Source organism: Rhinopithecus bieti, unplaced genomic scaffold, assembly GCF_001698545.2.
Source record: "Rhinopithecus bieti isolate Rb0 unplaced genomic scaffold, ASM169854v2 scaffold_12, whole genome shotgun sequence".
Lineage (NCBI taxonomy): Eukaryota > Metazoa > Chordata > Mammalia > Primates > Cercopithecidae > Rhinopithecus > Rhinopithecus bieti.
Window position 1 is genome coordinate 1375062 of NW_016803028.1, and position 12790 is coordinate 1387851.

The window sequence follows — 12790 nt, forward strand, 5'->3', positions numbered from 1 at the left end:
GAGTGAAACTGCCATTGCAAAATTATAACTGAGACAGTGAAGGAGATCTGACCGAACCAACTCTATCTTCCTTCTAACCTCCAAGCTGTCTTTGTTCATTCTTGGGCTTAGGCTGAACTAACTTTGGGACAAAAGAAGTTTATAATTTAAAACTTAGTTTATAGTTTAAAACAAAGATGACAACAGCCCTTTCCCAAAACAAACCCCCTTCTTGCCTGGGGACTAGACTGCCTTTGTAGGACTGAGAAACTAGCCACAAGATTAGAAATTATGGTTTAGGAGTCATACTGTCTAGGCAGCAGGCAAGGTGAACCCATTGGGTGGTTACAGGAGGATCACATGAGCCCAGTAGGTCAAGGCTGCAGTGAGCTGTGACCACACCATTGCACTCCAGCCTTTGGGACAGAGCAAGATCCTGTCTCAAAATAAAATAAAATAAAATAAAATCTTTTTTTCAAAGAGAACCATTTACAAGCTAATCTCTGTTCCCTGATCCATTCATTCTCCCTAGTAATCATTTATTGTACCTCAACATAATTACCTATATTCCCCTTCTACTCACTTCTTTCTCAAATAAGGCTATGTAAGTATCTGGGCCCCACTGGGATATAGAGTGATCACTCTGATTCTCCCCTGTGTACACATTAATAAGTTTTTATACCTTTTTCCTACTAATCTGCATTTTGTGAGTTGATTTTTCAGTAAACCTTCAGAGGACAAAGGGGAAGTTTTCCCTTGGCCCCTACTGTCAGAGACATTTGAACCAAAGTGACTCCATCTTGAATAGGCACTGGGTAAAATAAAGGTGAGACCTACTGGGCTGCATTCCTAGGAAGTTAGACATTCTTAGTCACAGGATAAGATAGGAGGTTGGCACAAGATACAAGTCACAAAGACCTTACTGAGAAAACAGGATGCAGTAAAGAAGCTGGCCAAAACCTGCCAAATCCAAGATGGTAATGAAAGTGATCTCTGGTCATCCTCACTGTTCATTATGTTAGAGTCAGCAGTTAGGCAGACATGAGCAGGGCAGGGGAGGGCCCCCTCTCCAGGAATGTCAGGTGACCATCAGATGATGGTCAGGCAGTTGTGAAACTCTCTCTCTAAAATAATAATTGGTTGCAGCCAGTGCTAGGGAAAGACAATCTCCCAACAGATAGAAAACACCTGAAACTAGCTGGGCACCATGGCTCATGCCTGTAATCCTAGCACTTTGGGAGGCTGAGGCAGGTGGATCACCTGAGGTCAGGAGTTCAAGACCAGCCTGGGCAACATGGTGAGACCTGCCCCCCTCCATCTCTACTGAAAATACAAAATTAGCTGGGTGTAGTGGTGCATGCCTGTAATCCCAGCTACTCAGGAGGCAAGGCTGGAGAATTGCTTGAACCTGGGAGGCAGAGGTTTCAGTGAACTGAGATTGCACCATTGCACTCCAGCCTGGGTAACAAGAGTGAGACTCCATCTCAAAGAAAAAAGGAAAAGGAAACACCTAAAACTGGTAATCAGCAGCTTCCTGGTAAGATCTTTGGAGCTGGACAAGTGGGCTAAGGCATGTTCAATAAGAGGCAAAACAGCAGAGTTTAAGGGTGTATCACCTTCCTCTGGGAACACTTGACTGGCAAGGGAAAACTGCCTCAGCTGAGCATGCGTACAACTTCAGTAAACACACTGCACATACAGACAGCACACCCTAAGGGGAGAATTAAGGGAAGAGAAGTGGAAACCCTGGAACCATGCCCATTTATAAAACCTCAAGTCAAGGGCTGAACAGGGCACTTGGATCTCTCAAGTCACCCGCTTAGCCCTCTTCAAAGTGCACTTTGCTTCCTCTCATTCCTGCTCTAAAACTTTTTAATAAACTCTCATTCATGCTCTAAAAGTTGTCTCAGTCTCTCCCTCTGCCTTAAACCTACTTCTGCCCCTTGGCTGAATTCTGTCCTCCGAGGAAGCAAGTATCTAGTTGCTGCAGCCCCATATGGATTTGCTGCTGGTAACAATTATATACTAGTTATAATGTATTAGCATACTAAAAGACACCCCCACCAGCACCATGACAACTTATAAATGCCATGGCAATGCCTGGAAGTTAACCTACATAGTCTTTAGGGGAGGAACCCTCAGTTCTGGAAATTGGCCACCCTTTTCCCAGAAAACTCATGAATAATCCACCCCATATGTAGCATATAAGCAAGAAATAACCATAACTATACTCATAGAGCAGCCCATGCCTCTGCTCTGCCTATGGAGGAGCCATTCTTTCGTTTCTTTTCTTCTCTAATAAACTTGCTTTCACTTTGCGGACTTGCCCCAAATTCTTTCTCGTGCAAGGTCCAAGAACCCTCTCTTGGGGTCTGGATTGGGACCCCTTTCTGGTAACACTACAATTCTAAGACTCTTTTTTATTGGTTCACCTATAGGAATAAACTGAGGCAAAATTAATATAAGCAGAGAGTTTATTTGGGCCAAATTTGAGGACTACAGCCCTGGAGACACAGATTCAAGTTAAGTTGTCCTGACTATATGCTGTGATTAGCAGCACTTACAAGTGGATTTTGTTTTTGTTTTTGTTTTATTTGGAGACAAGGTCTTGTTATGTTGACCAGGCTGCTCTTGAACTCTTGGCTTCAAGCAATCAACAAGTGGGGTTGTTTTGTTTTGGTTTGGTTTTAGATGGAATCTTGTTCTGTCACCCAGGCTGGAATGCAGTAGTGCAATCTTGGTTCATTGCAACTTCTGCCTCCCAAGTTCAAGCAATTCTCCTGCCTCAGCCTCCCTAGTAGCTGGAATTACAGGCGTGCACCACCATGCCCAGCTATGTTTTGTATTTTAATAGAGACAGGGTTTCCCCATGTTGGTCAGGCTTGTCTCGAACTCCTGACCTCAGATGATCTGCCCACCTCAGTCAGCCTCCTAAAGCACTGAGATTACAGGTGTGAGCCACCGCGCCCGGCCAACAAGTGGGTTTTTAAAGGAAAAAAGAAGGGGCAGTTCCTAAATTGAACATAAACTACTAATTGGCATATATTGTTCCTTGTATCACAAATTCCAGGAACATGAAGATAATGGGTGAGGGTCATATTGTGCAACTTGTGATAGTATTTTAGGTAATTTATCAGCCAGTCTGGAAACTACATGGAAGGAAAGAAAGAACAAAATGCCTTTAAACAATTGTTCCTAGGCATGGCTCTTTGGGGAGGGGTGGGTGTGACTGAAGATTCATTCTCTGAAGATTCTGTCTCTCTGGGCTTGATAAATTTTGCATACCACACATTTTTCAGACTTCTCTGAGCTACTTCTCTTTCTCACTTCAGTGTTCATTTTAAAAATAGTAACCTATTATTTCATAGATGCAATGTCTTATTGCTCTAAAGCATGCACTTCAGTAGAGAAGGGGTCTCTAAGAGGGGCAGCAGTTGTCCCCAAGGGGCAAAATTGGTTCTTTTAGGATTGACAAGAGAATCTTTTATATCATAGTGGTCTGTGGCCTTCAAAAACTCAACCCTATTCAACAAAATCATATTCATTCTTCTAGAGTTGAAGTGTCTTTGCCTGGGCTGGAGTGCAGTGGCATGATCATAGCTCATTTCAGCCTGGAACTCCTGGGTTCAAGTGGTCCTCCTACCTCAGTCTCCCGAGTAGCTGAGACTACAGGTGTGTGCCATCACACCCAACTCATTTTTTTTTTTCTTATAGACAGGTGGTCTCGCTATGTTGCCCAGGCTGGTCCTGAACTCCTGGCCTACAGCGATCCTCCTGCCTTGGCCCCCCTAAAGTGCTGAAATTACAGGTGTGAGCAACTGCGCCCAACTTCTTGTCCATTAATATTTAATTTCTGTCTGCGTAGTCTCATTTCCTCTATTTTTTTCTTTCCTGTTTTGATCTCTGTCTTTATTAGGGGCTTTTCTCAGATGTGTGGTGACCCTTGGTTTTCCATTCATACTTTTTTTTTAATGTGGAGCTAAAAGGCTGCTTGGAAGCTCTGAGCACATGAGGTGGAGTTGTCAATATGGGCTTCATTTTATTTATTTATTTTTACTTATTTTGTTTTCTTTTATCTCTTGTTTTGTTTCTTTTTCAGGTCTTAAACAATAATCTGGAATGTGGGCTTCTTCGTAGGTTATTTGGCTGGGCTTTTGTATTATATGAACCACAGAAAATAATCTTCCAGTATGGTATTGTTTTCAGTATAGTACATCAACCCCAATTTTGCCTGGTATCCCTTTATCCAGAGACCTTTTGTTTTCAACTTACAATCTTATTCTGGGGTGGGGGATGTACAGTCTGGCTGTGTGGACTTGCAGGAGAGATTTAGGGTTCTAACTACTTCTTACTGACTTCCAACTAATCTCCTGTATTCAGTCTTATATGCACCCCCACTTATACTAGATGTAGCTGGTACTACCAAAGCCTGGTCACAAAACTCTATGGGAGTCTCAATGCAGGTTGAGTTCCTTCTTAACTTTCACCCCTGCTGGCTTAAGACTCAGCTTCACAAGCCTGCTAAGTCAGTTGTTATTTATCCTGTTTTCCAGCCCTTCAATTTTTTAAATGAAAAATTGTATTTTTAATTGACAAATAATAATTATATATATTTATGGGATAAATATGATGTTTTGATATTAATAGATGTATACATTGTGGAATGATTATATGAAGCTAATTAACATATCCCTCTCCTCACGTACTTCTTTTTCTTTGTATTGAGAACATTTAAAATCTATTCCTGGCCAAGCATGGTGGCTCACACCTGTAATTCCAACACTTTGAGAGGCCAAGGCAGGAAGATTACTTGAGCCCAGGAATTCAGGGGTTCCAGACGCCAGCCTGGGTAACATAGCAAGACCCTGTCTCTGATGAAAAAAAATAAAAGTAAAAATAAATGTTTAATTTAAAAAAATTATTATTGTTATTATTTTTACAATTTTGAAACTGTAGGGGCCAGGAAAAGATTTCCCCTTTGTTCTCTGAAGAATCACTAAAAAAATCACTCACAAAATGCAGATTAATAGGAGAAATGGCATAAAAACTTAGTAATTGTTTTCCTTGTTGGATCCCTCAGATCTTTATGTACGTAGAGAAAAGGTTTCTTCTAGCATCTGTTGATCGCTAAGGACGTTTAGTTCAAAATACTCATTATACCAGGGAGCCATATTTGGGGGTAAAATTCCAGGTGTTCCTTCAAAATATACATTATTATTGACTATGGTCACCATGTACAATAGATCTCAAAAACTTACTTCTCCTGGCTAACTGAAATGTGTGCCCTTTGGTCAACATGTCCCCTACTCCCCTCCTCCCACAGCCTCTGGTAACCACTATTCTACTTTCTGCTTCTATGAGCTCAACTTTTTAAAATTCCACATATCAGTGAAATCATGTGATATTTGTCTTTCTGAATCTGGCTTATTTCACTTAGCATAATATCTTCCAGGTTCTTCCATGTTGTTGCAAATGATAGAATTTCCTTATTTGTAATGTTCCCTCAAATTTAATCAATTGTATAGGGTTTATGTGATAAAAAATCCTTTTGCTGTCATTTTCGTGGGGTTTCCAGAAGGAGCCTAAATAGGTACACGTGCTTAGTCTGTCTTTTTTTTTTTTTCTGTTTGAAGACAGGTGTCCCTCTGTTGCCAGGCTGGAGTGCAGTGGCCTGATCATGACTCATTGCAACCTCTACCTCCCAGGCCCAAGCAATCCTCCTACCTCAGCCTCCAAGTAGCCGGGACTGCAGGTGTGTGCCACCATGTGTGGCTAATTTTATTTTTGTAAAGACAGAGTCTCCTTATATTGCCCAGGCTGGTCTCAAACTCCTGGGCTCAAGATCCTCCTGCCTCTGCCTCCCAAAGTGCTGGGATTACAGGCATGAGCCATGGTGCCTAGCCTAGCCTGTCATCTTTAAACAATTGGGCTGGGAAGGAAAAGGTAGCACATAGATATTGATAGATTATTGAAGCAGAAATAGATGAGCATAATTGTCCATTGTAAAGGGGCTGAATGATCTGGAGAAATGGAGGCAACTCAGGAAAACTGAACTTGGTGATGTGTGCTTAGCACTAATGAAAAGTGGCCGGGCACAGATGCTCATGCCTATAATCTCAGCACTTTGGGAGGGTGAGAGGGAGTATAATTTGAGATCAGGAGTTCAAGGTTGCAGTGAGCCATGATTGTGCCACTGTTCTCCTGCCTGGGCAGCAGAGTGAGACCCCAACTCTTTAAAATAAAAAACAGAACCAAAGAAATGTTAGTTCCAGGGATTCCCAGGGACATAGGCAGGGTCCAAGAATGATGCCGAGTTAAGGTTAGGTGGTTGTTCAGAGAGCTACTTCAATTTGTATCCCATATTATGGATCAAGGACCTTAAAAATAGCCATAGTTTTTTTTTTGTTGTAGCAACTCAATTTGTAGGATTGTTTCCTAAGAGATAATCTGACATGTTCAAGGACTTCTTCACAAAGATGTTCATTAGCTGCATTATTTATAGTACCAAACATTAGAAATAGTCTAAACCAGAGATCAGCAAGCTATGGCTATAACAGTGACAAGGAGGCCTAGCATGACTAACTCCATTTTGCTCCTAACCTCCCTGCAGTGATAACCTGTATCTTTTAGGTTAACTGCTTTTGCTTATCTCTGCACATAGGCCAAGCTAACTATAGGAGGAATTTAGTTTATAGTTTAAAGTAAGGATGGTAATAGTACCTCCCCCAAAACTAACCCCTCAGGAGATAAGGAGGATGTATGCAAGTAATAATGTTATGTTAAAGATTTATAAGAGCATTGTGACCCGACCAAGGACAAGGTTTCACCACCTTCTTGGACCCTTGCTGCTACCCAGATGTCTGTGATCATTGGCCACTTCTTGACCTCAATTCCTTCCCTCTTCCCCTCACATAAAAGGAGCCTGAAATTTGTATTGACTTAAAATGGTTCTTTAGGACACTACTCTTCCATTTTCTTGGTTTGCTGCCTCTCTGAATAAAAGTCATTTTCCTTGCCTCAACCCCTTGTCTCTTGACTTATTAGATGTCATGCAGTGAGTGGTACACACTTTGGACTCGGTTACACGACCCACAGAATCATGCAGTCCTCCTTTTATTTTGGTAAAGTTGTGTTAAATACAGCACACCCGTATATGTATTGTTTATAGCTTATGGCTCCTTTCATACTACAAGGGCAGAGACTATATGGCCAATAAAGCCTAAAATATTTACTATCTGTACCCTTTTTTTTTTTTTGAGAAACGGGGTCTTGCTATGTTGCCCAGTTCAGTCTCAAACTCCTGGACTCAAGTGATCCTCCTGCCTTGGCCTCCCAAAGTGCTGGGATTACAGGTGTGAGCCACCGCGCCTGGCTATCTGGACCTTTAAGGAAGTTTGTTGACCCCAGTTTAGATGACTGGTACGGGAATGGTCAAGCTAAGATATAGCCATATGATGGAACAGAATGTAGTCAATGAACATTGTGTCTAGGAAAAAAAATGCTTTCAACATTTTAATAGAATGTTCACATTATAATGTTAAGTTAAAAAAAGCTAGATATAAAATTATACAATCTGTTCTGAACTATATAAAATATGTACAGAAAATACACTGGCAAGAAATTTAGTACCATAAAATATTTTCTTTTTATTTCTTTTCTTTTCTTTTTTTTTCCCCAAGACGGAGTCTCACTCTGTCCCCCAGGCTGGAATGCGGTGGTGTGATCCTGGCTCATTGCAACCTCCGCCCCCTACCCCGGGTTCAAGCGATTCTCCTGCCTTAGCCTCCTGAGTAGCTGGGACTATAGGCACGCATCACCATGCCCAGCTAATTTTTGTATTTTTAGTAGAGACGGGGATCTCACCATATTGACAAGGTCCTGAACTCCTGATCTCAGGTGATCCACTCCCCCTCGGCCTCCCAAAGTGTTGGGATTACATGCGTGAGCCACCACGCCTGGCCTCAAATATTTTCGTTTAGGTTTTTGTTGTTGTTAGAGAGACAGGGTCTTGCTCTGGCACTCAGGCTGGATTTCAGTGGTGCAATCATTTCGCACTGAAGCCTTGACTCCTGGACTCAAGAAATTGTCCCACCTCAGTCTCCTGAGTAGCTAGGGCTACAGGCACACGTCAGCTAATTTTTACTGTTTTTTGTAAGATGGGGTCTCATTATGTTGCCCAGACTGGTCTTGAACTTCTGGCTTCTCTCTTCACATACTTCTGATTTAAAAAAAAAAAAAAGAACTCCTGGCTTCGCCGGGCGCGGTGGCTTCTGCCTGTAATCCCAGCACTTTGGGAGGCTGAGGCAGGTGGATCACCTGAGGCCAGGAGTTCCAGACCAACATGTCAAAACCCTGTCTCTACTAAAAATAAAAAAAATTAGCCAGGCATGGTGGCGCGTCCCTGTAGTCCCAGCTACTTGGGAGGCTGAGGCAGGAGAATCGCTTGAACCAGGAGATGGAGGTTGCAGTGAGCCGAGGTTACAGTGAGTCAAGATTGTGTCACTGTACTCCACTGGGCGACAGAATGACACTGTCTCAAAAAAAAAAAAGAACTCTTGGCTTCAAGTGAGCTACCTGCCTCAGCCTCTCAAAGTGCTGTGATTATAAGCATGAGCTGCCACACCTGGCCATAAAATATTAGTACTTTTCTGTACAACAACCAGAAGGTCAGAGATAGAACTTTGTATGGGGAGAATTCCTCCTGCTGCAACATGGTCTGTGCCCTACAAACGTAAGTGTCAGCACAAGGCAAGGGAACAATAGGGGAAGGGAAAGGGCAACACCAATAATTCAGTTGTTTCTGTAGTGACAGTCAAAACCTGCCCAAACTTGAGGGAGCTCCAAGAGGAAGATGACCAACCATCTGGGTTTGCTGACACTGTCTTGACTTTAGCATGGCAGCCACACATGGCAGGAAGCTCCTTAGTGTGGGGTTCCCACCATTGGCCACCCTACAACCATGCTGTACCACCCACACACACCATTGGTTGACCTTTGCAAAGTACCTGAGAATGGATTTGTCTCTTGTTAGACACTTCTCCAGTGAACAGTTGGGTGGAACACCATTAATCAATGAGTGCTTTTGTGCAAAACAGAAAAGGGGCCTGCTCTGGGCAAATGCAGGCCTCATAGCTTGGTGAAACACCTTCGGTAGCAGGCAGCCTTCTGTTAGGCCCTAGCTAGAGCACACAGCTCATCAAGCAGAGCCACGGCTGGAATTCAGGACCCTGTTCTCTTAGCAGGCACCTTCATACAGTGCACAAACCACACAATTGCAGGCAGCAGACCTGCCACTCAGACTCCAGAGGGATCTGCTCCCTGTCCCAGGTGCCTCTAACATCCACAGTGCCAGGAAACACAAAACTCTTTCTTGAGCACTGAGTTATGTGTTTTTGTCTGTGTCTGTGAAATCCAAAATAAACACCGGATTTTTTATTTTTTCCCACAGAATAAGGACCTACTGGAAATAGATGAAAAGACATAAAAGACATCTGGAGGGGAAACAGTGAAGCCAAGAATGAGACTGGAGGTGGAATTCGGCCCTTTTATTTTGATTCTCTGATTCCAAAAAGGAACCCACTGGGCCGCAGGAGCATGGCGACCACCCTGTCTCTTTACAGCAGCCCCGTGCTCATGGGCTCATGGGTGGTGCTGTAAAGGTCCTCTTTCCAGCCACTCCATCTTCAATGTTGTCACTGCCCATTCTCTCACTCCTCCTTCTGGGTGTCTGACAAAATGTTCATTAGATGTTTAAAATATGTTTTCTGAGTCTTTTTTTCTATTCCTCTGCACATCCCATCTTTTTGTCTCTTGGAAAGGAGGTAGGAGACCAGCAAGACTTGTCTTCTAGTCACAACTCTGCTGACCAAAGAAGACGGTCCACACAGAATGAAGTGAAGAAACTGGCAGAAACCAGCAGGTGGCGACAAAAGCAATCCCTAGCCGCCCTCATTGCTCATTAGCATTGGACACGCCCGCCAACGCCATGACAGTTTACAAATGCCATGGCAACGACCCGGAAGTTACTGCCTCTTTCCATGACAACGAATTTTCTGGGTCATTGCCTTGGAAAGGAGCAGTAACTTCCTAGATCCTTCTAAATAATTGGCTCTCAATTTACATTAGCTTGCCCCTTAATTTGCAAGTAATTGAAAGTGGGTACAAGTAGATAGAGTTGTCAACAGCCCACACATTGCAAACTCTGGGCTCATTGCCTACAAGTTACCCCTGCTCTGCAAGAAGAGGTGCTATTCATGTAAGATTGCTGTTTAACACCACAGGCTTGTCCTTAAATTCTTTCCTGGGTGAAGCTGAGAACCCTTCAGAGCTAAGCCCCAATTTTGGGGCTCACTGTCCTGCAGCAGAATTACGTTCTTCTGTCCTGTTTCCCAATTCCCTACTTCCCTCTTCAGTTTTATATTTTTTGTCATTAAACCTATCTGCTGAAGTTAGCATGTAAGCATTTATATATGTATGTACACATGTATGTATGTTTGTTATTGCATTTTTCCCTAGAAGTTGTATTTGGTTATTTTAAAAATAGACTACGTAGGCCAGGCGTGGTGGCTTACGCCTGTAATCCCAGCACTTTGGGAGGCCAAGGCAGGCAGATTGGTCAGGAGTTCGGGATCAGACTGACCAACACGGTGAAACCCCATCTCTACTATAAATACAAAAATTAGCTGGGTGTGGTGGCACATGCCTGTAATCACAGATACTCAGGAGGTTGAGGCAGGAGAATCACTTGAACCCTGGAGGCGGAAGCTGCAGTGAGCCGAGATCATGCTACTGCACTCCAGCCAGAGTGACAGAGTGAGACTCTGTCCCAGAAAAAAATAAATAAATAAAAAATAGACTACATTGCTTTTCATAGTTTCCAATTCATTGAATATATCCACAAGTTTGCCTTAAAAAAAATTCAGGCTGACTCTGGGTGCACTGCCTATGAGTTATCTCTGCTCCACAAGGTTAACTGTAATCTATAAATAAAATAAAATGAAATAAAATAAATTCAGCCTATTTGTTTAAAAGTCTACATCTGATAATTCAATATTTGAACTCTTTGTGGATCTCTTTCTATTATTTGTCTTTTTTCCCTGCCAATTGCCAGTCTTGTACTTTATGAGTTATCTACGACTGTGTGTTGGACACTGCTTTGGGGTTTTTTGTTTTGTTTTGTTTTGTTTGGGAATCTCCTTCTGTTGCCCAGACTAGGGTACAATGGCTTGATCTCGGCTCACTGCAACCTCTGCCTCCTGGGTTCAAGATATTCTCCTACCTCAGCCTCCCAAGTAGCTGGAACTACAGATGCCCACCACCGCACCTGGCTAATTTTTTGTATTTTTAGTAGAGACGGGGTTTTGCCATATTGGCCAGGCTGCTCTTGAACTCCTGACCTCAGGTTATCCACCCCCCCCCCTCAGCCTCCCAAAGTGCTGGGATTATAGGTGTGAGCCACCGCACCAAGCCTAGACACTGCATTTGAAAAACTATGTGTAGAAATTATTTGAGGCCTATGTTGAAGGCACTTTCCTTCAGAAAGTCTTTACATTTGCTTCTTTGAGGCGTCTAGGGGTATAATAATCTCAAAGCACCTTAAACCAGGCTCAAGGCTTGATATTCCCTGACCCAAACAATTAGCAATGTCTGCCATATAAGTAAATAAATGAAGAATATAAAAGACCCTCACAAAGCAGCCCAAACGCTCCCAAATCGGAGACAACAGTGTCAACAGAGGTCAGTTACTGGGGCCCCCATGTTCTCACCTGATCAGTAAGAGCTAATAATGAGTCCTCTAGGCATAGCCAAAGGGCTTGTTGGGTACAAAGATCTGGCATCATAATGTGATGTGAAAGTTATAGGTGGACTGGTAAATGTGTCAATCCATCAGACTGGAGAGGAGTGTTGAATTTAGGTTTAAGACTTTTCTTATTTTAATGTCAATGCTGTGTTATCTGTATTATCTTAAAAGAATCACTTGCTCTCTCTGGGCCTTGGTTTGTCCATCTATGAAGCAATGGGATTGCACCGCATCAGTGTTTCCCAAATTTTAATGTTCACCTGTGCCCTGGGGAGCTTGTTACACTGTAGTTTTGATTCAGTAAGTCTGGGATGGACTCTGAGAGTCAGTGAGTCTATCTAAGAAGCTCCCAGCTGATTCCAGTACTCCTGATCTGTGGGCCACAACTGGAGTAGAAAAGTTGTACATAAACTCTACCTTCCTCTCCTGTACAAGTCTAGGCAAATAGGGACCTCTCTGGAGGCCCACTGATTAAACAAATCCCCTCCCTAACCGGATAATTCTGCCTCATATTTCAGAACTGGATTCCTGTCTCACGTCCTCTAGTCCTCTAGAAAGCCTTGCCTGGCGTCTTTGCTTGCAGGGCATCCCACCAACAGCCTGACCCTAAGCACTGTGAGCATGCCTCTGTCATATTGCACTGTTGTCACCTGCCCAGTGTCAACACCCATGTCCCCAGTACTAGTACAGTGCTGGGCACATAATTGGAACTCAATAAATATTTGTGGTATAAGTAAATGGAAGAACAAACCAATGTAAGTTATAACTAGAGGTGGGAGTCGGGGGTGACTCAGCATATTCCTGACCAGGGCTTAAAAATGTCAGATCTCTGGACCGGGCACGGTGGCCCACACCTGTAATCCCGGTACTTTGGGAGGCCAAGGCAGGCAGATCCCTTGACATCAGGAGTTCGAGATCAGCCTGGCCAACATGGTGAAAACGTCTCTACTGAAAATATAAAAATTAGCCAGGTGTAGTGGCGCATGCCTTTGGTCCTAGCTACTCGGGAGG

The 12790-nt window shown here is 43.2% G+C and overlaps 1 protein-coding gene across 1 annotated transcript in view; it reads left to right on the top strand.

The window, feature by feature from the left end:
• Positions 1-10576, top strand: part of METTL6 (methyltransferase 6, tRNA N3-cytidine) — a 48060-nt gene extending 37484 nt beyond the window's left edge. The window contains exon 7 of the mRNA XM_017883289.1: positions 9428-10576. The gene's annotated coding sequence lies outside the window, so the exon portion shown is untranslated. The remainder of the gene's footprint in view (positions 1-9427) is intronic.
• The last annotated feature ends 2214 nt before the right edge of the window (positions 10577-12790 follow it).